The following is a 21464-nucleotide window of genomic DNA, read 5'->3' as shown; positions in this document are numbered from 1 at the left end:
GCCTTTGTCATTAACTGACCTCTGAAGGTGGGTGGACATTTTGCCTCCAATAACAAGTTAGCTGTACCACAGAAATACTTGTCACGTGTTAACATGTCATTTAAATTGATAAATACTCTGCAAACATCAAGTCAGGTAATTGTAGTGAGATTTAATGGTAATGCATCTTGACTCACATAAACCCTTTTCAGATTGGCATTCTGGAATATGTGTGGACAATTCAGTCCGGTTTTTAACCAGAACTGTGTTTTCAGACACACCACTTTTGTACTGGAAATTGTCCTTTCGGCTGCCTTCACACAGCAGGGAAAGGCTCGAGATGTTTGGGGGGGGGGGGGCACTATTCAGATATTGCGTAAACATTGTGTGGCGGGTGTACATGTGTCATTTTACCCAAACAAAGCCATTCAGTCAAACATGGCAGACGAAGAGATAGAATTCTTCTCACTGATCGAACTTATGTTAAGCATAAGTCTGTGCAAACATAGACTCATGAGAGACCTGGGTGATGAAGCTCAATGGTTAAAGGAATCACGGAAGCGGTGTGAAGTGCTCCGTCGCGCGTCTAGACGGTACCATAGGAGGCGAGCTGCCATGGTTCGCCGCATGCTACAGGAGCAAGCTATCTTAGGTGTGCACAGTGTCCCCCGGTCCCCTCCTCCTCCTCCCTGTCTGGAACTCGACCTCACCAGTCTGAAGCAGCCACCTTGTTCGTGACCAGTCCAGACCTGTTACTAGGGGCGTTGTCCGGTTTAATTACGGAAAACATTATCGGATGTTTGTATTCAGACACAAAGGTCTTACAGATAGAGTCCTGAAAATTTCCGTTTTTCAAAGCCTGTCTGAAGGGGGCTTTAGTTTCTCTAAGATCGTTAGCTTCTTTTTTAAAATGGTCCAGTTGCAATTGTGTTTTTACCTGAGGCAGGATTCTGCAGTTTGGGTTGCATTAAATTTTAAGGAGATTCATTAAAGAACTGGAATTGCTCTAGAAGTCCTTTGGTTTGTTAGCAGAGGATAGTTTTGATCCATCGACCTCTGGGTTATGGGCCCAGCACGCTTCCGCTGCGCCACTCTGCTTGGCAATTCTCCTTTTTCAAATGGTCCTATCTGCAACCTTTAAAAATGTGCCAGTACTGACAGAAGGTTTAAAGGTTGACTACAGTTGAAGCGTCTCCAAAAGTTGAAATAGAATACAACATCTCAAGAACAAAGGCGTACTCATCGAAGCACTGCTGAACATATTGCTGTGTGTTTCAATCGATTGACTGTACCACGTGCACTGAAATCTATGCTTCCATAGTTGTGTTTATGGCAGACGTGGGATTTGAACCCACGCCTCCTTAGAGACTGAAACCTTAATCCAGCGCCTTAGACCACTCGGCCACTCTACCACAAAGAAAACCCTTGAATGCCTTTCTCATTAACTGACCTCTGAAGGTGGGTGGACATTTTGCCGCCAATAACAAGTTAGCTGTACCACAGAAATACTTGTCACGTGTTAACATGTCATTTAAATTGATAAATACTCTGCAAACGTCAAGTCAGGTAATTGTAGTGAGATTTAATGGTAATGCATCTTGACTCACATAAACCCTTTTCAGATTGGCATTCTGGAATATGTGTGGACAATTCAGTCCGGTCTTTAACCAGAACTGTGTTTTCAGACACACCACTTTTGTACTGGAAATTGTCCTTTCGGCTGCCTTCACACAGCAGGGAAAGGTTCGAGATGTTTTTTTTGGGGGGGGGGGGCACTATTCAGATATTGCGTAAACATTGTGTGGCGGGTGTACATGTGTCATTTTACCCAAACAAAGCCATTCAGTCAAACATGGCAGACGAAGAGATAGAATTCTTCTCACTGATCGAACTTATGTTAAGCATAAGTCTGTGCAAACATAGACTCATGAGAGACCTGGGTGATGAAGCTCAATGGTTAAAGGAATCACGGAAGCGGTGTGAAGTGCTCCGTCGCGCGTCTAGACGGTACCATAGGAGGCGAGCTGCCATGGTTCGCCGCATGCTACAGGAGCAAGCTATCTTAGGTGTGCACAGTGTCCCCCGGTCCCCTCCTCCTCCTCCCTGTCCGGAACTCGACCTCACCAGTCTGAAGCAGCCACCTTGTTCGTGACCAGTCCAGACCTGTTACTAGGGGCGTTGTCCGGTTTAATTACGGAAAACATTATGGGATGTTTGTATTCAGACACAAAGGTCTTTCAGATAGAGTCCTGAAAATTTACGTTTTTCAAAGCCTGTCTGAAGGGGGCTTTAGTTTCTCTAAGATCGTTAGCTTCTTTTTTAAACTGGTCCAGTTGCAATTGTGTTTTTATCTGAGGCAGGATTCTGCAGTTTGGGTTGCATTAAATTTTAAGGAGATTCATTAAAGAACTGGAATTGCTCTAGAAGTCCTTTGGTTTGTTAGCAGAGGATGGTTTTGATCCATCGACCTCTGGGTTATGGGCCCAGCACGCTTCCGCTGTGCCACTCTGCTTGGCAGTTCTCCTTTCTCAAATGGTCCTATCTGCAACCTTTAAAAATGTGCCAGTACTGACGGAAGGTTTAAAGGTTGACTACAGTTGAAGCGTCTCCAAAAGTTGAAATAGAATGCAACATCTCAAGAATAAAGCCGTACTCATCGAAGCACTGCTTAACATATTGCTGTGTGTTTCAATTGATTGACTGTACCACGTGCACTGAAATCTATGTTGCCATAGTTGTGTTTATGGCAGAGGTGGGATTTGAACCCACACCTCCTTAGAGACTGGAACCGTAATCCAGCGCCTTAGACCACTCGGCCACTCTACCACAAAGAAAACCCTTGAATGCCCTTGTCATTAACTGACCTCTGAAGGTGGGTGGACATTTTGCCTCCAATAACAAGTTAGCTGTACCACAGAAATACTTGTCATGTGTTAACATGTCATTTAAATTGATAAATACTCTGCAAACATCAAGTCAGGTAATTGTAGTGAGATTTAATGGTAATGCATCTTGACTCACATAAACCCTTTTCAGATTGAAATTCTGGAATATGTTTGGACAATTCAGTCTGGTTTTTCACCAGAACTGTGTTTTCAGACACACCACTTTTGTACCAGAAATTGTCCTTTCGGCTGCCTTCACACAGCAGGGAAAGGTTTGAGATGTTTGGGGGGGGGGCTGTATTCAGATATTGCGTAAACATTAAGCGGCGGGTGTACATGCGTCATTTTACCCAAACAAAGCCATTCAGTCAAACATGGCAGACGAAGAGATAGAATTTTTCTCACTGATCGGACTTATGTTAAGCATAAGTCTGCGCAAACACAGACTCATGAGAGACCTGGATGATGAAGCTCAATTGTTAAAGGAATCACGGAAGCGGTGTGAAGTGCTCCGTCGCGCGTCTAGACGGTACCATAGAAGGCGAGCTGCCATGGTTCGCCGCATGCTACAGGAGCAAGCTATCTTAGGTGTGCACAGTGTCCCCCTGTCCCCTCCTCCCTGTCCGGAACTCGACCTCACCAGTCTGAAGCAGCCACCTTGTTCGTGACCAGTCCAGACCTGTTACTAGGGGCGTTGTCCGGTTTAATTACGGAAAACATTATCGGATGTTTGTATTCAGACACAAAGGTCTTACAGATAGAGTCCTGAAAGTTTCAGTTTTTCAAAGCTTGTCTGAAGGGGGCTTTAGTTTCTCTAAGATTGTTAGCTTTTTTTTAAACTGGTCCAGTTGCAATTGTGTTTTTATCTGAGGCAGGATGCTGCAGTTTGGGTTGCCTTAAATCTTAAGCAGATTCATTATTGAACAGGAATTGCTCTAGAAGTCCATTGGTTTGTTAGCAGAGGATGGTTTCGATCCATCGACCTCTGGGTTATGGGCCCAGCACGCTTCCGCTGCGCCACTCTGCTTGGCAATTCTCTTTTCTCAAATGGTCCTATCTGCAACCTTTAAAAATGTGCCAGTACTGACAGAAGGTTTAAAGGTTGACTACAGTTGAAGCGTCTCCAAAAGTTGAAATAGAATGCAACATCTCAAGAATAAAGCCGTACTCATCGAAGCACTGCTGAACATATTGCTGTGTGTTTCGATCGATTGACTGTACCACGTGCACTGAAAACTATGCTTCCATAGTTGTGTTTATGGCAGAGGTGGGATTTGAACCCACGCCTCCATAGAGACTGGAACCTTAATCCAGCGCCTTAGACCACTCGGCCACTCTACCACAAAGAAAACCCTTGAATGCCTTTGTCATTAACTGACCTCTGAAGGTGGGTGGACATTTTGCCTCCAATAACAAGTTAGCTGTACCACAGAAATACTTGTCACGTGTTAACATGTCATTTAAATTGATAAATACTCTGCAAACATCAAGTCAGGTAATTGTAGTGAGATTTAATGGTAATGCATCTTGACTCACATAAACCCTTTTCAGATTGGCATTCTGGAATATGTGTGGACAATTCAGTCCGGTTTTTAACCAGAACTGTGTTTTCAGACACACCACTTTTGTACTGGAAATTGTCCTTTCGGCTGCCTTCACACAGCAGGGAAAGGTTCGAGATGTTTGAGGGGGGGGGGGGGGGGCACTATTCAGATATTGCGTAAACATTGTGTGGCGGGTGTACATGTGTCATTTTACCCAAACAAAGCCATTCAGTCAAACATGGCAGACGAAGAGATAGAATTCTTCTCACTGATCGAACTTATGTTAAGCATAAGTCTGTGCAAACATAGACTCATGAGAGACCTGGGTGATGAAGCTCAATGGTTAAAGGAATCACGGAAGCGGTGTGAAGTGCTCCGTCGCGCGTCTAGACGGTACCATAGGAGGCGAGCTGCCATGGTTCGCCGCATGCTACAGGAGCAAGCTATCTTAGGTGTGCACAGTGTCCCCCGGTCCCCTCCTCCTCCTCCCTGTCCGGAACTCGACCTCACCAGTCTGAAGCAGCCACCTTGTTCGTGACCAGTCCAGACCTGTTACTAGGGGCGGTGTCCGGTTTAATTACGGAAAACATTATCGGATGTTTGTATTCAGACACAAAGGTCTTACAGATAGAGTCCTGAAAATTTCCGTTTTTCAAAGCCTGTCTGAAGGGGGCTTTAGTTTCTCTAAGATCGTTAGCTTCTTTTTTAAAATGGTCCAGTTGCAATTGTGTTTTTATCTGAGGCAGGATTCTGCAGTTTGGGTTGCATTAAATTTTAAGGAGATTCATTAAAGAACTGGAATTGCTCTAGAAGTCCATTGGTTTGTTAGCAGAGGATAGTTTTGATCCATCGACCTCTGGGTTATGGGCCCAGCACGCTTCCGCTGCGCCACTCTGCTTGGCAATTCTTCTTTCTCAAATGGTCCTATCTGCAACCTTTAAAAATGTGCCAGTACTGACAGAAGGTTTAAAGGTTGACTACAGTTGAAGCGTCTCCAAAAGTTGAAATAGAATACAACATCTCAAGAACAAAGGCGTACTCCTCGAAGCACTGCTGAACATATTGCTGTGTGTTTCAATCGATTGACTGTACCACGTGCACTGAAATCTATGCTTCCATAGTTGTGTTTATGGCAGAGGTGGGATTTGAACCCACGCCTCCTTAGAGACTGGAACCTTAATCCAGCGCCTTAGACCACTCGGCCACTCTACCACAAAGAAAACCCTTGAATGCTTTTGTCATTAACTGACCTCTGAAGGTGGGTGGACATTTTGCCTCCAATAACAAGTTAGCTGTACCACAGAAATACTTGTCACGTGTTAACATGTCATTTAAATTGATAAATACTCTGCAAACGTCAAGTCAGGTAATTGTAGTGAGATTTAATGGTAATGCATCTTGACTCACATAAACCCTTTTCAGATTGGCATTCTGGAATATGTGTGGACAATTCAGTCCGGTTTTTAACCAGAACTGTGTTTTCAGACACACCACTTTTGTACTGAAAATTGTCCTTTCGGCTGCCTTCACACAGCAGGGAAAGGTTCGAGATGTTTGGGGGGGGGGGGGGGGGCTGTATTCAGATATTGCGTAAACATTGTGTGGCGGGTGTACATGCGTCATTTTACCCAAACAAAGCCATTCAGTCAAACATGGCAGACGAAGAGATAGAATTCTTCTCACTGATCGAACTTATGTTAAGCATAAGTCTGTGCAAACATAGACTCATGAGAGACCTGGGTGATGAAGCTCAATGGTTAAAGGAATCACGGAAGCGGTGTGAAGTGCTCCGTCACGCGTCTAGACGGTACCATAGGAGGCGAGCTGCCATGGTTCGCCGCATGCTACAGGAGCAAGCTATCTTAGGTGTGCACAGTGTCCCCCGGTCCCCTCCTCCTCCTCCCTGTCCGGAACTCGACCTCACCAGTCTGAAGCAGCCACCTTGTTCGTGACCAGTCCAGACCTGTTACTAGGGGCGTTGTCCGGTTTAATTACGGAAAACATTATGGGATGTTTGTATTCAGACACAAAGGTCTTTCAGATAGAGTCCTGAAAATTTACGTTTTTCAAAGCCTGTCTGAAGGGGGCTTTAGTTTCTCTAAGATCGTTAGCTTCTTTTTTAAACTGGTCCAGTTGCAATTGTGTTTTTATCTGAGGCAGGATTCTGCAGTTTGGGTTGCATTAAATTTTAAGGAGATTCATTAAAGAACTGGAATTGCTCTAGAAGTCCTTTGGTTTGTTAGCAGAGGATGGTTTTGATCCATCGACCTCTGGGTTATGGGCCCAGCCCGCTTCCGCTGCGCCACTCTGCTTGGCAGTTCTCCTTTCTCAAATGGTCCTATCTGCAACCTTTAAAAATGTGCCAGTACTGACGGAAGGTTTAAAGGTTGACTACAGTTGAAGCGTCTCCAAAAGTTGAAATAGAATGCAACATCTCAAGAATAAAGCTGTACTCATCGAAGCACTGCTTAACATATTGCTGTGTGTTTCAATTGATTGACTGTACCACGTGCACTGAAATCTATGTTGCCATAGTTGTGTTTATGGCAGAGGTGGGATTTGAACCCACACCTCCTTAGAGACTGGAACCGTAATCCAGCGCCTTAGACCACTCGGCCACTCTACCACAAAGAAAACCCTTGAATGCCCTTGTCATTAACTGACCTCTGAAGGTGGGTGGACATTTTGCCTCCAATAACAAGTTAGCTGTACCACAGAAATACTTGTCATGTGTTAACATGTCATTTAAATTGATAAATACTCTGCAAACATCAAGTCAGGTAATTGTAGTGAGATTTAATGGTAATGCATCTTGACTCACATAAACCCTTTTCAGATTGAAATTCTGGAATATGTTTGGACAATTCAGTCTGGTTTTTCACCAGAACTGTGTTTTCAGACACACCACTTTTGTACCGGAAATTGTCCTTTCGGCTGCCTTCACACAGCAGGGAAAGGTTTGAGATGTTTGGGGGGGGGGCTGTATTCAGATATTGCGTAAACATTAAGCGGCGGGTGTACATGCGTCATTTTACCCAAACAAAGCCATTCAGTCAAACATGGCAGACGAAGAGATAGAATTTTTCTCACTGATCGGACTTATGTTAAGCATAAGTCTGCGCAAACACAGACTCATGAGAGACCTGGATGATGAAGCTCAATTGTTAAAGGAATCACGGAAGCGGTGTGAAGTGCTCCGTCGCGCGTCTAGACGGTACCATAGGAGGCGAGCTGCCATGGTTCGCCGCATGCTACAGGAGCAAGCTATCTTAGGTGTGCACAGTGTCCCCCTGTCCCCTCCTCCCTGTCCGGAACTCGACCTCACCAGTCTGAAGCAGCCACCTTGTTCGTGACCAGTCCAGACCTGTTACTAGGGGCGTTGTCCGGTTTAATTACGGAAAACATTATCGGATGTTTGTATTCAGACACAAAGGTCTTACAGATAGAGTCCTGAAAGTTTCAGTTTTTCAAAGCCTGTCTGAAGGGGGCTTTAGTTTCTCTAAGATTGTTAGCTTTTTTTTAAACTGGTCCAGTTGCAATTGTGTTTTTATCTGAGGCAGGATGCTGCAGTTTGGGTTGCCTTAAATCTTAAGCAGATTCATTATTGAACAGGAATTGCTCTAGAAGTCCATTGGTTTGTTAGCAGAGGATGGTTTCGATCCATCGACCTCTGGGTTATGGGCACAGCACGCTTCCGCTGCGCCACTCTGCTTGGCAATTCTCTTTTCTCAAATGGTCCTATCTGCAACCTTTAAAAATGTGCCAGTACTGACAGAAGGTTTAAAGGTTGACTACAGTTGAAGCGTCTCCAAAAGTTGAAATAGAATGCAACATCTCAAGAATAAAGCCGTACTCATCGAAGCACTGCTGAACATATTACTGTGTGTTTCGATCGATTGACTGTACCACGTGCACTGAAAACTATGCTTCCATAGTTGTGTTTATGGCAGAGGTGGGATTTGAACCCACGCCTCCATAGAGACTGGAACCTTAATCCAGCGCCTTAGACCACTCGGCCACTCTACCACAAAGAAAACCCTTGAATGCCTTTGTCATTAACTGACCTCTGAAGGTGGGTGGACATTTTGCCTCCAATAACAAGTTAGCTGTACCACAGAAATACTTGTCACGTGTTAACATGTCATTTAAATTGATAAATACTCTGCAAACATCAAGTCAGGTAATTGTAGTGAGATTTAATGGTAATGCATCTTGACTCACATAAACCCTTTTCAGATTGGCATTCTGGAATATGTGTGGACAATTCAGTCCGGTTTTTAACCAGAACTGTGTTTTCAGACACACCACTTTTGTACTGGAAATTGTCCTTTCGGCTGCCTTCACACAGCAGGGAAAGGTTCGAGATGTTTGAGGGGGGGGGGGGGGGGGGGGCACTATTCAGATATTGCGTAAACATTGTGTGGCGGATGTACATGTGTCATTTTACCCAAACAAAGCCATTCAGTCAAACATGGCAGACGAAGAGATAGAATTCTTCTCACTGATCGAACTTATGTTAAGCATAAGTCTGTGCAAACATAGACTCATGAGAGACCTGGGTGATGAAGCTCAATGGTTAAAGGAATCACGGAAGCGGTGTGAAGTGCTCCGTCGCGCGTCTAGACGGTACCATAGGAGGCGAGCTGCCATGGTTCGCCGCATGCTACAGGAGCAAGCTATCTTAGGTGTGCACAGTGTCCACCGGTCCCCTCCTCCTCCTCCCTGTCCGGAACTCGACCTCACCAGTCTGAAGCAGCCACCTTGTTCGTGACCAGTCCAGACCTGTTACTAGGGGCGGTGTCCGGTTTAATTACGGAAAACATTATCGGATGTTTGTATTCAGACACAAAGGTCTTACAGATAGAGTCCTGAAAATTTCCGTTTTTCAAAGCCTGTCTGAAGGGGGCTTTAGTTTCTCTAAGATCGTTAGCTTCTTTTTTAAAATGGTCCAGTTGCAATTGTGTTTTTATCTGAGGCAGGATTCTGCAGTTTGGGTTGCATTAAATTTTAAGGAGATTCATTAAAGAACTGGAATTGCTCTAGAAGTCCATTGGTTTGTTAGCAGAGGATAGTTTTGATCCATCGACCTCTGGGTTATGGGCCTAGCACGCTTCCGCTGCGCCACTCTGCTTGGCAATTCTTCTTTCTCAAATGGTCCTATCTGCAACCTTTAAAAATGTGCCAGTACTGACAGAAGGTTTAAAGGTTGACTACAGTTGAAGCGTCTCCAAAAGTTGAAATAGAATACAACATCTCAAGAACAAAGGCGTACTCATCGAAGCACTGCTGAACATATTGCTGTGTGTTTCAATCGATTGACTGTACCACGTGCACTGAAATCTATGCTTCCATAGTTGTGTTTATGGCAGAGGTGGGATTTGAACCCACGCCTCCTTAGAGACTGGAACCTTAATCCAGCGCCTTAGACCACTCGGCCACTCTACCACAAAGAAAACCCTTGAATGCTTTTGTCATTAACTGACCTCTGAAGGTGGGTGGACATTTTGCCTCCAATAACAAGTTAGCTGTACCACAGAAATACTTGTCACGTGTTAACATGTCATTTAAATTGATAAATACTCTGCAAACGTCAAGTCAGGTAATTGTAGTGAGATTTAATGGGAATGCATCTTGACTCACATAAACCCTTTTCAGATTGGCATTCTGGAATATGTGTGGACAATTCAGTCCGGTTTTTAACCAGAACTGTGTTTTCAGACACACCACTTTTGTACTGGAAATTGTCCTTTCGGCTGCCTTCACACAGCAGGGAAAGGTTCGAGATGTTTGGGGGGGGGCTGTATTCAGATATTGCGTAAACATTGTGCGGCGGGTGTACATGCGTCATTTTACCCAAACAAATCCATTCAGTCAAACATGGAGGAAGAAAGGATAGAATTCTTCTCACTGATCGAACTTATGTTAAGCATAAGTCTGTGCAAACATAGACTCATGAGAGACCTGGGTGATGAAGCTCAATGGTTAAAGGAATCACGGAAGCGGTGTGAAGTGCTCCGTCGCACGTCTAGACGGTACCATAGGAGGCGAGCTGCCATGGTTCGCCGCATGCTACAGGAGCAAGCTATCTTAGGTGTGCACAGTGTCCCCCGGTCCCCTCCTCCTCCTCCCTGTCCGGAACTCGACCTCACCAGTCTGAAGCAGCCACCTTGTTCGTGACCAGTCCAGAACTTTTACTAGGGGCGTTGTCCGGTTTAATTACGGAAAACATTATCGGATGTTTGTATTCAGACACAAAGGTCTTACAGATAGAGTCCTGAAAATTTCCGTTTTTCAAAGCCTGTCTGAAGGGGGCTTTAGTTTCTCTAAGATTGTTAGCTTCTTTTTTTAAACTGGTCCAGTTGCAATTGTGTTTTTATCTGAGGCAGGATTCTGCAGTTTGGGTTGCATTAAATTTTAAGGAGATTCATTAAAGAACTGGAATTGCTCTAGAAGTCCTTTGGTTTGTTAGCAGAGGATGGTTTCGACCCATCGACCTCTGGGTTATGGGCCCAGCACGCTTCCGCTGCGCCACTCTGCTTGGCAATTCTTCTTTCTCAAATGGTCCTTTCTGCAACCTTTAAAAATGTGCCAGTACTGACAGAAGGTTTAAAGGTTGACTACAGTTGAAGCGTCTCCAAAAGTTGAAATAGAATGAAACATCTCAAGAATAAAGCCGTACTCATCGAAGAACTGCTGAACATATTGCTGTGTGTTTCGATCGATTGACTGTACCACGTGCACTGAAAACTATGCTTCCATAGTTGTGTTTATGGCAGAGGTGGGATTTGAACCCACGCCTCCATAGAGACTGGAACCTTAATCCAGCGCCTTAGACCACTCGGCCACTCTACCACAAAGAAAACCCTTGAATGCCTTTGTCATTAACTGACCTCTGAAGGTGGGTGGACATTTTGCCTCCAATAACAAGTTAGCTGTACCACAGAAATACTTGTCACGTGTTAACATGTCATTTAAATTGATAAATACTCTGCAAACATCAAGTCAGGTAATTGTAGTGAGATTTAATGGTAATGCATCTTGACTCACATAAACCCTTTTCAGATTGGCATTCTGGAATATGTGTGGACAATTCAGTCCGGTTTTTAACCAGAACTGTGTTTTCAGACACACCACTTTTGTACTGGAAATTGTCCTTTCGGCTGCCTTCACACAGCAGGGAAAGGTTCGAGATGTTTGAGGGGGGGGGGGGGGGGGCACTATTCAGATATTGCGTAAACATTGTGTGGCGGGTGTACATGTGTCATTTTACCCAAACAAAGCCATTCAGTCAAACATGGCAGACGAAGAGATAGAATTCTTCTCACTGATCGAACTTATGTTAAGCATAAGTCTGTGCAAACATAGACTCATGAGAGACCTGGGTGATGAAGCTCAATGGTTAAAGGAATCACGGAAGCGGTGTGAAGTGCTCCGTCGCGCGTCTAGACGGTACCATAGGAGGCGAGCTGCCATGGTTTGCCGCATGCTACAGGAGCAAGCTATCTTAGGTGTGCACAGTGTCCCCCGGTCCCCTCCTCCTCCTCCCTGTCCGGAACTCGACCTCACCAGTCTGAAGCAGCCACCTTGTTCGTGACCAGTCCAGACCTGTTACTAGGGGCGTTGTCCGGTTTAATTACGGAAAACATTATCGGATGTTTGTATTCAGACACAAAGGTCTTACAGATAGAGTCCTGAAAATTTCCGTTTTTCAAAGCCTGTCTGAAGGGGGCTTTAGTTTCTCTAAGATCGTTAGCTTCTTTTTTAAAATGGTCCAGTTGCAATTGTGTTTTTATCTGAGGCAGGATTCTGCAGTTTGGGTTGCATTACATTTTAAGGAGATTCATTAAAGAACTGGAATTGCTCTAGAAGTCCTTTGGTTTGTTAGCAGAGGATAGTTTTGATCCATCGACCTCTGGGTTATGGGCCCAGCACGCTTCCGCTGCGCCACTCTGCTTGGCAATTCTCTTTTCTCAAATGGTCCTATCTGCAACCTTTAAAAATGTGCCAGTACTGACAGAAGGTTTAAAGGTTGACTACAGTTGAAGCGTCTCCAAAAGTTGAAATAGAATACAACATCTCAAGAACAAAGGCGTACTCATCGAAGCACTGCTGAACATATTGCTGTGTGTTTCAATCGTTTGACTGTACCACGTGCACTGAAATCTATGCTTCCATAGTTGTGCTTATGGCAGAGGTGGGATTTGAACCCACGCCTCCTTAGAGACTGGAACCTTAATCCAGCGCCTTAGACCACTCGGCCACTCTACCACAAAGAAAACCCTTGAATGCCTTTGTCTTTAACTGACCTCTGAAGGTGGGTGGACATTTTGCCTCCAATAACAAGTTAGCTGTACCACAGAAATACTTGTCACGTGTTAACATGTCATTTAAATTGATAAATACTCTGCAAACGTCAAGTCAGGTAATTGTAGTGAGATTTAATGGTAATGCATCTTGACTCACGTAAACCCTTTTCAGATTGGCATTCTGGAATATGTGTGGACAATTCAGTCCGGTTTTTAACCAGAACTGTGTTTTCAGACACACCACTTTTGTACTGGAAATTGTCCTTTCGGCTGCCTTCACACAGCAGGGAAAGGTTCGAGATGTTTGGGGGGGGGGCTGTATTCAGATATTGCGTAAACATTGTGTGGCGGGTGTACATGCGTCATTTTACCCAAACAAAGCCATTCAGTCAAACATGGCAGACGAAGAGATAGAATTCTTCTCACTGATCGAACTTATGTTAAGCATAAGTCTGTGCAAACATAGACTCATGAGAGACCTGGGTGATGAAGCTCAATGGTTAAAGGAATCACGGAAGCGGTGTGAAGTGCTCCGTCGCGCGTCTAGACGGTACCATAGGAGGCGAGCTGCCATGGTTCGCCGCATGCTACAGGAGCAAGCTATCTTAGGTGTGCACAGTGTCCCCCGGTCCCCTCCTCCTCCTCCCTGTCTGGAACTCGACCTCACCAGTCTGAAGCAGCCACCTTGTTCGTGACCAGTCCAGACCTTTTACTAGGGGCGTTGTCCGGTTTAATTACGGAAAACATTATCGGATGTTTGTATTCAGACACAAAGGTCTTACAGATAGAGTCCTGAAAATTACCGTTTTTCAAAGCCTGTCTGAAGGGGGCTTTAGTTTCTCTAAGATTGTTAGCTTCTTTTTTTAAACTGGTCCAGTTGCAATTGTGTTTTTATCTGAGGCAGGATTCTGCAGTTTGGGTTGCATTAAATTTTAAGGAGATTCATTAAAGAACTGGAATTGCTCTAGAAGTCCTTTGGTTTGTTAGCAGAGGATGGTTTCGATCCATCGACCTCTGGGTTATGGGCCCAGCACGCTTCCGCTGCGCCACTCTGCTTGGCAATTCTCCTTTCTCAAATGGTCCTTTCTGCAACCTTTAAAAATGTGCCAGTACTGACAGAAGGTTTAAAGGTTGACTACAGTTGAAGCGTCTCCAAAAGTTGAAATAGAATGAAACATCTCAGGAATAAAGCCGTACTCATCGAAGCACTGCTGAACATATTGCTGTGTGTTTCGATCGATTGACTGTACCACGTGCACTGAAAACTATGCTTCCATAGTTGTGTTTATGGCAGAGGTGGGATTTGAACCCACGCCTCTATAGAGACTGGAACCTTAATCCAGCGCCTTAGACCACTCGGCCACTCTACCACAAAGAAAACCCTTGAATGCCTTTGTCATTAACTGACCTCTGAAGGTGGGTGGACATTTTGCCTCCAATAACAAGTTAGCTGTACCACAGAAATACTTGTCACGTGTTAACATGTCATTTAAAATGATAAATACTCTGCAAACATCAAGTCAGGTAATTGTAGTGAGATTTAATGGTAATGCATCTTGACTCACATAAACCCTTTTCAGATTGGCATTCTGGAATATGTGTGGACAATTCAGTCCGGTTTTTAACCAGAACTGTGTTTTCAGACACACCACTTTTGTACTGGAAATTGTCCTTTCGGCTGCCTTCACACAGCAGGGAAAGGTTCGAGATGTTTGAGGGGGGGGGCACTATTCAGATATTGCGTAAACATTGTGTGGCGGGTGTACATGTGTCATTTTACCCAAACAAAGCCATTCAGTCAAACATGGCAGACGAAGAGATAGAATTCTTCTCACTGATCGAACTTATGTTAAGCATAAGTCTGTGCAAACATAGACTCATGAGAGACCTGGGTGATGAAGCTCAATGGTTAAAGGAATCACGGAAGCGGTGTGAAGTGCTCCGTCGCGCGTCTAGACGGTACCATAGGAGGCGAGCTGCCATGGTTCGCCGCATGCTACAGGAGCAAGCTATCTTAGGTGTGCACAGTGTCCCCCGGTCCCCTCCTCCTCCTCCCTGTCCGGAACTCGACCTCACCAGTCTGAAGCAGCCACCTTGTTCGTGACCAGTCCAGACCTGTTACTAGGGGCGTTGTCCGGTTTAATTACGGAAAACATTATCGGATGTTTGTATTCAGACACAAAGGTCTTACAGATAGAGTCCTGAAAATTTCCGTTTTTCAAAGCCTGTCTGAAGGGGGCTTTAGTTTCTCTAAGATCGTTAGCTTCTTTTTTAAAATGGTCCAGTTGCAATTGTGTTTTTATCTGAGGCAGGATTCTGCAGTTTGGGTTGCATTAAATTTTAAGGAGATTCATTAAAGAACTGGAATTGCTCTAGAAGTCCTTTGGTTTGTTAGCAGAGGATAGTTTTGATCCATCGACCTCTGGGTTATGGGCCCAGCACGCTTCCGCTGCGCCACTCTGCTTGGCAATTCTTCTTTCTCAAATGGTCCTATCTGCAACCTTTAAAAATGTGCCAGTACTGACAGAAGGTTTAAAGGTTGACTACAGTTGAAGCGTCTCCAAAAGTTGAAATAGAATACAACATCTCAAGAACAAAGGCGTACTCATCGAAGCACTGCTGAACATATTGCTGTGTGTTTCAATCGATTGACTGTACCACGTGCACTGAAATCTATGCTTCCATAGTTGTGTTTATGGCAGAGGTGGGATTTGAACCCACGCCTCCTTAGAGACTGGAACCTTAATCCAGCGCCTTAGACCACTCGGCCACTCTACCACAAAGAAAACCTTTGAATGCCTTTGTCATTAACTGACCTCTGAAGGTGGGTGGACATTTTGCCTCCAATAACAAGTTAGCTGTACCACAGAAATACTTGTCACGTGTTAACATGTCATTTAAATTGATAAATACTCTGCAAACGTCAAGTCAGGTAATTGTAGTGAGATTTAATGGTAATGCATCTTGACTCACATAAACCCTTTTCAGATTGGCATTCTGGAATATGTGTGGACAATTCAGTCCGGTTTTTAACCAGAACTGTGTTTTCAGACACACCACTTTTGTACTGGAAATTGTCCTTTCGGCTGCCTTCACACAGCAGGGAAAGGTTCGAGATGTTTGGGGGGGGGGGGGGGGGGGCTGTATTCAGATATTGCGTAAACATTGTGTGGCGGGTGTACATGCGTCATTTTACCCAAACAAAGCCATTCAGTCAAACATGGAGGAAGAAAGGATAGAATTCTTCTCACTGATTGGACTTATGTTAAGCAAAAGTCTGCGCAAACATAGACTCATGAGAGACCTGGGTGATGAAGCTCAATGGTTAAAGGAATCACGGAAGCGGTGTGAAGTGCTCCGTCGCGCGTCTAGACGGTACTATAGGAGGCGAGCTGCCATGGTTCGCCGCATGCTACAGGAGCAAGCTATCTTAGGTGTGCACAGTGTCCCCCGGTCCCCTCCTCCTCCTCCCTGTCTGGAACTCGACCTCACCAGTCTGAAGCAGCCACCTTGTTAGTGACCAGTCCAGACCTGTTATTAGGGGCGTTGTCCGGTTTAATTACGGAAAACATTATCGGATGTTTGTATTCAGACACAAAGGTCTTACAAATAGAGTCCTGAAAATTTCCGTTTTTCAAAGCCTGTCTAAAGGGGGCTTTAGTTTCTCTAAGATTGTTAGCTTTTTTTTTAAACTGGTCCATTTGCAATTGTGTTTTTATCTGAGGCAGGATGCTGCAATTTGGGTTGCCTTAAATTTTAAGCAGATTCATTATTGAACTGGATTTGCTCTAGAAGTTCATTGGTTTGTTAGCAGAGGATGGTTTCGATCCATCGACCTCTGGGTTATGGGCCCAGCACGCTTCCGCTGCGCAACTCTGCTTGGCAATTCTCCTTTCTCAAATGGTCCTATCTGCAAACTTTAAAAATGTGCCAGTACTGACGGAAGGTTTAAAGGTTGACTACAATTGAAGCGTCTCCAAAAGTTGAAATAGAATGCAACATCTCAAGAATAAAGCCGTACTCATCGAAGCACTGCTTAACATATTGCTGAGTGTTTCAATTGATTGACTGTACCACGTGCACTGAAATCTATGTTGCCATAGTTGTTTTTATGGCAGAGGTGGGATTTGAACCCACACCTCCTTAGAGACTGGAACCTTAATCCAGCGCCTTAGACCACTCGGCCACTCTACCACAAAGAAAATCCTTGAATGCCCTTATCATTAACTGACCTCTGAAGGTGGGTGGACATTTTGACTCCAATAACAAGTTAGCTGTACCACAGAAATACTTGTCATGTGTTAACATGTCATTTAAATTGATAAATACTCTGCAAACATATAGTCAGGTAATTGTAGTGAGATTTAATGGTAATGCATCTTGACTCACATAAACCCTTTTCAGATTGCCATTCTGGAATATGTGTGGACAATTCAGTCTGGTTTTTCACCAGAACTGTGTTTTCAGACACACCACTTTTGTACCGGAAATTGTCCTTTCGGCTGCCTTCACACAGCAGGGAAAGGTTCGAGATGTTTGGGGGGGGGGGCTGTATTCAGATATTGGCTAAACATTGTGCGGCGGGTGTACATGCGTCATTTTACCCAAACAAAGCCATTCAGTCAAACATGGCAGACGAAGAGATAGAATTCTTCTCACTGATCGGACTTATGTTAAGCATAAGTCTGCGCAAACACAGACTCATGAGAGACCTGGATGATGAAGCTCAATTGTTAAAGGAATCATGCAAGCGGTGTGAAGTGCTCCGTCGCGCGTCTAGACGGTACCATAGGAGGCGAGCTGCCATGGTTCGCCGCATGCTACAGGAGCAAGCTATCTTAGGTGTGCACAGTGTCCCCCGGTCCCCTCCTCCTCCTCCCTGTCCGGAACTCGACCTCACCAGTCTGAAGCAGCCACCTTGTTCGGGACCAGTCCAGACCTGTTACTAGGGGCGTTGTCCGGTTTAAATACGGAAAACATGATCGGATGTTTGTATTCAGACACAAAGGTCTTACAGATAGAGTCCTGAAAATTTCCGTTTTTCAAAGCCTGTCTCAAGGGGGCTTTAGTTTCTCTAAGATTGTTAGCTTTTTTTTTAAACTGGTCCATTTGCAATTGTGTTTTTATCTGAGGCAGGATGCTGCAATTTGGGTTGCCTTAAATTTTAAGCAGATTCATTATTGAACTGGATTTGCTCTAGAAGTCCATTGGTTTGTTAGCAGAGGATGGTTTCGATCCATCGACCTCTGGGTTATGGGCCCAGCACGCTTCCGCTGCGCAACTCTGCTTGGCAATTCTCCTTTCTCAAATGGTCCTATCTGCAAACTTTAAAAATGTGCCAGTACTGACGGAAGGTTTAAAGGTTGACTACAATTGAAGCGTCTCCAAAAGTTGAAATAGAATGCAACATCTCAAGAATAAAGCCTTACTCATCGAAGCACTGCTTAACATATTGCTGAGTGTTTCAATTGATTGACTGTACCACGTGCACTGAAATCTATGTTGCCATAGTTGTTTTTATGGCAGAGGTGGGATTTGAACCCACACCTCCTTAGAGACTGGAACCTTAATCCAGCGCCTTAGACCACTCGGCCACTCTACCACAAAGAAAATCCTTGAATGCCCTTGTCATTAACTGACCTCTGAAGGTGGGTGGACATTTTGACTCAAATAACAAGTTAGCTGTACCACAGAAATACTTGTCATGTGTTAACATGTCATTTAAATTGATAAATACTCTGCAAACATCAAGTCAGGTAATTGTAGTGAGATTTAATGGTAATGCATCTTGACTCACATAAACCCTTTTCAGATTGCCATTCTGGAATATGTGTGGACAATTCAGTCTGGTTTTTCACCAGAACTGTGTTTTCAGACACACCACTTTTGTACCGGAAATTGTCCTTTCGGCTGCCTTCACACAGCAGGGAAAGGTTCGAGATGTTTGGGGGGGGGGGGGGGCTGTATTCAGATATTGGCTAAACATTGTGCGGCGGGTGTACATGCGTCATTTTACCCAAACAAAGCCATTCAGTCAAACATGGCAGACGAAGAGATAGAATTCTTCTCACTGATCGGACTTATGTTAAGCATAAGTCTGCGCAAACACAGACTCATGAGAGACCTGGATGATGAAGCTCAATTGTTAAAGGAATCACGGAAGCGGTGTGAAGTGCTCCGTCGCGCGTCTAGACGGTACCATAGGAGGCGAGCTGCCATGGTTCGCCGCATGCTACAGGAGCAAGCTATCTTAGGTGTGCACAGTGTCCCCCGGTCCCCTCCTCCTCCTCCCTGTCCGGAACTCGACCTCACCAGTCTGAAGCAGCCACCTTGTTCGGGACCAGTCCAGACCTGTTACTAGGGGCGTTGTCCGGTTTAAATACGGAAAACATTATCGGATGTTTGTATTCAGACACAAAAGTCTTACAGATAGAGTCCTTAAAATTTCCGTTTTTCAAAGCCTGTCTGAAGGGGGCTTTAGTTTCTCTAAGATTGTGAGCTTTTTTTTTAAACTGGCCCATTTGCAATTGTGTTTTTATCTGAGGCAGGATGCTGCAATTTGGGTTGCCTTAAATTTTAAGCAGATTCATTAAAGAACTGGAATTGCTCTAGAAGTCCATTGGTTTGTTAGCAGAGGACGGTTTCGATCCATCGACCTCTGGGTTATGGGCCCAGCATGCTTCCGCTGCGCCACTCTGCTTGGCAATTCTCCTTTCTCAAATGGTCCTATCTGCAACCTTTAAAAATGTGCCAGTACTAACGGAAGGTTTAGAGATTGACTACAATTGAAGCGTCTCCAAAAGTTGAAATAGAATGCAACATCTCAAGAATAAAGCCGTACTCATCGAAGCACTGCTTAACATATTGCTGTGTGTTTCAATTGATTGACTGTACCACGTGCACTGAAATCTATGTTGCCATAGTTGTGTTTATGGCAGAGGTAGGATTTGAACCCACACCTCCTTAGAGACTGGAACCGTAATCCAGCGCCTTAGACCACTCGGCCACTCTACCACAAAGAAAACCCTTGAATGCCTTTGTCATTAACTGACCTCTGAAGGTGGGTGGACATTTTGCCTCCAATAACAAGTTAGCTGTACCACAGAAATACTTGTCATGTGTTAACATGTCATTTAAATTGATAAATACTCTGCAAACATCAAGTCAGGTAATTGTAGTGAGATTTAATGGTAATGCATCTTGACTCACATAAACCCTTTTCAGATTGCCATTCTGGAATATGTGTGGACATTTCAGTCTGGTTTTTCACCAGAACTGTGTTTTCAGACACACCACTTTTGTACCGGAAATTGTCCTTTCGGCTGCCTTCACACAGCAGGGAAAGGTTCGAGATGTTTGGGGGGGGGGGGGGGGGGGGGGGGGGGGCTGTATTCAGATATTCCGTAAACATTAAGCGGCGGGTGTACATGCGTCATTTTACCCAAACAAAGCCATTCAGTCAAACATGGCAGACGAAGAGATAGAATTCTTCTCACTGATCGGACTTATGTTAAGCATAAGTCTGCGCAAACACAGACTCATGAGAGACCTGGATGATGAAGCTCAATTGTTAAAGGAATCACGGAAGCGGTGTGAAGTGCTCCGTCGCGCGTCTAGACGGTACCATAGGAGGCGAGCTGCCATGGTTCGCCGCATGCTACAGGAGCAAGCTATCTTAGGTGTGCACAGTGTCCCCCGGTCCCCTCCTCCTCCTCCCTGTCCGGAACTCGACCTCACCAGTCTGAAGCAGCCACCTTGTTCGTGACCAGTCCAGACCTGTTACTAGGGGCGTTGTCCGGTTTAATTACGGAAAACATTATCGGATGTTTGTATTCAGACACAAAGGTCTTACAGATAGAGTCCTGAAAATTTCCGTTTTTCAAAGCCTGTCTGAAGGGGGCTTTAGTTTCTCTAAGATTGTTAGCTTTTTTTTAAACTGGTCCAGTTGCAATTGTGTTTTTATCTTAGGCGGGATGCTGCAGTTTGTGTTGCCTTAAATTTTAAGCAGATTCATTATTGAACGGGAATTGCTCTAGAAGTCCACTGGTTTGTTAGCAGAGGATGGTTTCGATCCATCGACCTCTGGGTTATGGGCCCAGCACGCTTCCGCTGCGCCACTCTGCTTGGCAATTCTCTTTTCTCAAATGGTCCTATCTGCAACCTTTAAAAATGTGCCAGTACTGACAGAAGGTTTAAAGGTTGACTACAGTTGAAGCGTCTCCAAAAGTTGAAATAGAATGCAACATCTCAAGAATAAAGGCGTACTCATCGAAGCACTGCTGAACATATTGCTGTGTGTTTTAATCGATTGACTGTACCACGTGCACTGAAATCTATGCTTCCATAGTTGTGTTTATGGCAGAGGTGGGATTTGAACCCACGCCTCCTTAGAGACTGGAACCTTAATCCAGCGCCTTAGACCACTCGGCCACTCTACCACAAAGAAAACCCTTGAATGCCTTTGTCATTAACTTACCTCTGAAGGTGGGTGGACATTTTGCCTCCAATAACAAGTTAGCTGTACCACAGAAATACTTGTCATGTGTTAACATGTCATTTAAATTGATAAATACTCTGCAAACATCAAGTCAGGTAATTGTAGTGAGATTTAATGGTAATGCATCTTGACTCACATAAACCCTTTTCAGATTGCCATTCTGGAATATGTGTGGACATTTCAGTCTGGTTTTTCACCAGAACTGTGTTTTCAGACACACCACTTTTGTACCGGAAATTGTCCTTTCGGCTGC

General features: G+C 44.6%; 15 non-coding genes across 15 annotated transcripts; all 15 read right to left on the bottom strand.

Annotated features, from left to right (window-relative positions):
* Positions 1 to 1309: 1309 nt before the first annotated feature.
* On the bottom strand, positions 1310 to 1391 carry trnal-aag (transfer RNA leucine (anticodon AAG)). Its single transcript has one exon. It is a non-coding gene; the product is annotated as a tRNA-Leu (tRNA).
* Positions 1392 to 2723: 1332 nt separating this feature from the next.
* Positions 2724 to 2805, bottom strand: trnar-acg (transfer RNA arginine (anticodon ACG)). Its single transcript has one exon. It is a non-coding gene; the product is annotated as a tRNA-Arg (tRNA).
* A 1318-nt stretch (positions 2806 to 4123) lies between these two features.
* On the bottom strand, positions 4124 to 4205 carry trnal-aag (transfer RNA leucine (anticodon AAG)). The gene has a single exon. It is a non-coding gene; the product is annotated as a tRNA-Leu (tRNA).
* Positions 4206 to 5538: 1333 nt separating this feature from the next.
* Positions 5539 to 5620, bottom strand: trnal-aag (transfer RNA leucine (anticodon AAG)). The gene has a single exon. It is a non-coding gene; the product is annotated as a tRNA-Leu (tRNA).
* Positions 5621 to 6952: 1332 nt separating this feature from the next.
* Positions 6953 to 7034, bottom strand: trnar-acg (transfer RNA arginine (anticodon ACG)). The gene has a single exon. It is a non-coding gene; the product is annotated as a tRNA-Arg (tRNA).
* A 1318-nt stretch (positions 7035 to 8352) lies between these two features.
* Positions 8353 to 8434, bottom strand: trnal-aag (transfer RNA leucine (anticodon AAG)). The gene has a single exon. It is a non-coding gene; the product is annotated as a tRNA-Leu (tRNA).
* A 1337-nt stretch (positions 8435 to 9771) lies between these two features.
* On the bottom strand, positions 9772 to 9853 carry trnal-aag (transfer RNA leucine (anticodon AAG)). The gene has a single exon. It is a non-coding gene; the product is annotated as a tRNA-Leu (tRNA).
* A 1325-nt stretch (positions 9854 to 11178) lies between these two features.
* Positions 11179 to 11260, bottom strand: trnal-aag (transfer RNA leucine (anticodon AAG)). The gene has a single exon. It is a non-coding gene; the product is annotated as a tRNA-Leu (tRNA).
* A 1334-nt stretch (positions 11261 to 12594) lies between these two features.
* trnal-aag (transfer RNA leucine (anticodon AAG)) lies at positions 12595 to 12676 on the bottom strand. Its single transcript has one exon. It is a non-coding gene; the product is annotated as a tRNA-Leu (tRNA).
* Positions 12677 to 14002: 1326 nt separating this feature from the next.
* On the bottom strand, positions 14003 to 14084 carry trnal-aag (transfer RNA leucine (anticodon AAG)). The gene has a single exon. It is a non-coding gene; the product is annotated as a tRNA-Leu (tRNA).
* Positions 14085 to 15410: 1326 nt separating this feature from the next.
* On the bottom strand, positions 15411 to 15492 carry trnal-aag (transfer RNA leucine (anticodon AAG)). The gene has a single exon. It is a non-coding gene; the product is annotated as a tRNA-Leu (tRNA).
* A 1334-nt stretch (positions 15493 to 16826) lies between these two features.
* Positions 16827 to 16908, bottom strand: trnal-aag (transfer RNA leucine (anticodon AAG)). Its single transcript has one exon. It is a non-coding gene; the product is annotated as a tRNA-Leu (tRNA).
* A 1326-nt stretch (positions 16909 to 18234) lies between these two features.
* Positions 18235 to 18316, bottom strand: trnal-aag (transfer RNA leucine (anticodon AAG)). Its single transcript has one exon. It is a non-coding gene; the product is annotated as a tRNA-Leu (tRNA).
* A 1330-nt stretch (positions 18317 to 19646) lies between these two features.
* Positions 19647 to 19728, bottom strand: trnar-acg (transfer RNA arginine (anticodon ACG)). Its single transcript has one exon. It is a non-coding gene; the product is annotated as a tRNA-Arg (tRNA).
* Positions 19729 to 21070: 1342 nt separating this feature from the next.
* Positions 21071 to 21152, bottom strand: trnal-aag (transfer RNA leucine (anticodon AAG)). The gene has a single exon. It is a non-coding gene; the product is annotated as a tRNA-Leu (tRNA).
* Positions 21153 to 21464: the final 312 nt, after the last annotated feature.

The sequence above is a fragment of the Nothobranchius furzeri genome, chromosome 4 (genome assembly GCF_043380555.1).
Source record: "Nothobranchius furzeri strain GRZ-AD chromosome 4, NfurGRZ-RIMD1, whole genome shotgun sequence".
Classification (NCBI taxonomy): Eukaryota; Metazoa; Chordata; class Actinopteri; order Cyprinodontiformes; family Nothobranchiidae; genus Nothobranchius; species Nothobranchius furzeri.
The sequence above is the reverse complement of the archived record's forward strand: the minus strand, read 5'-3'. Positions and strand labels throughout refer to the sequence as shown.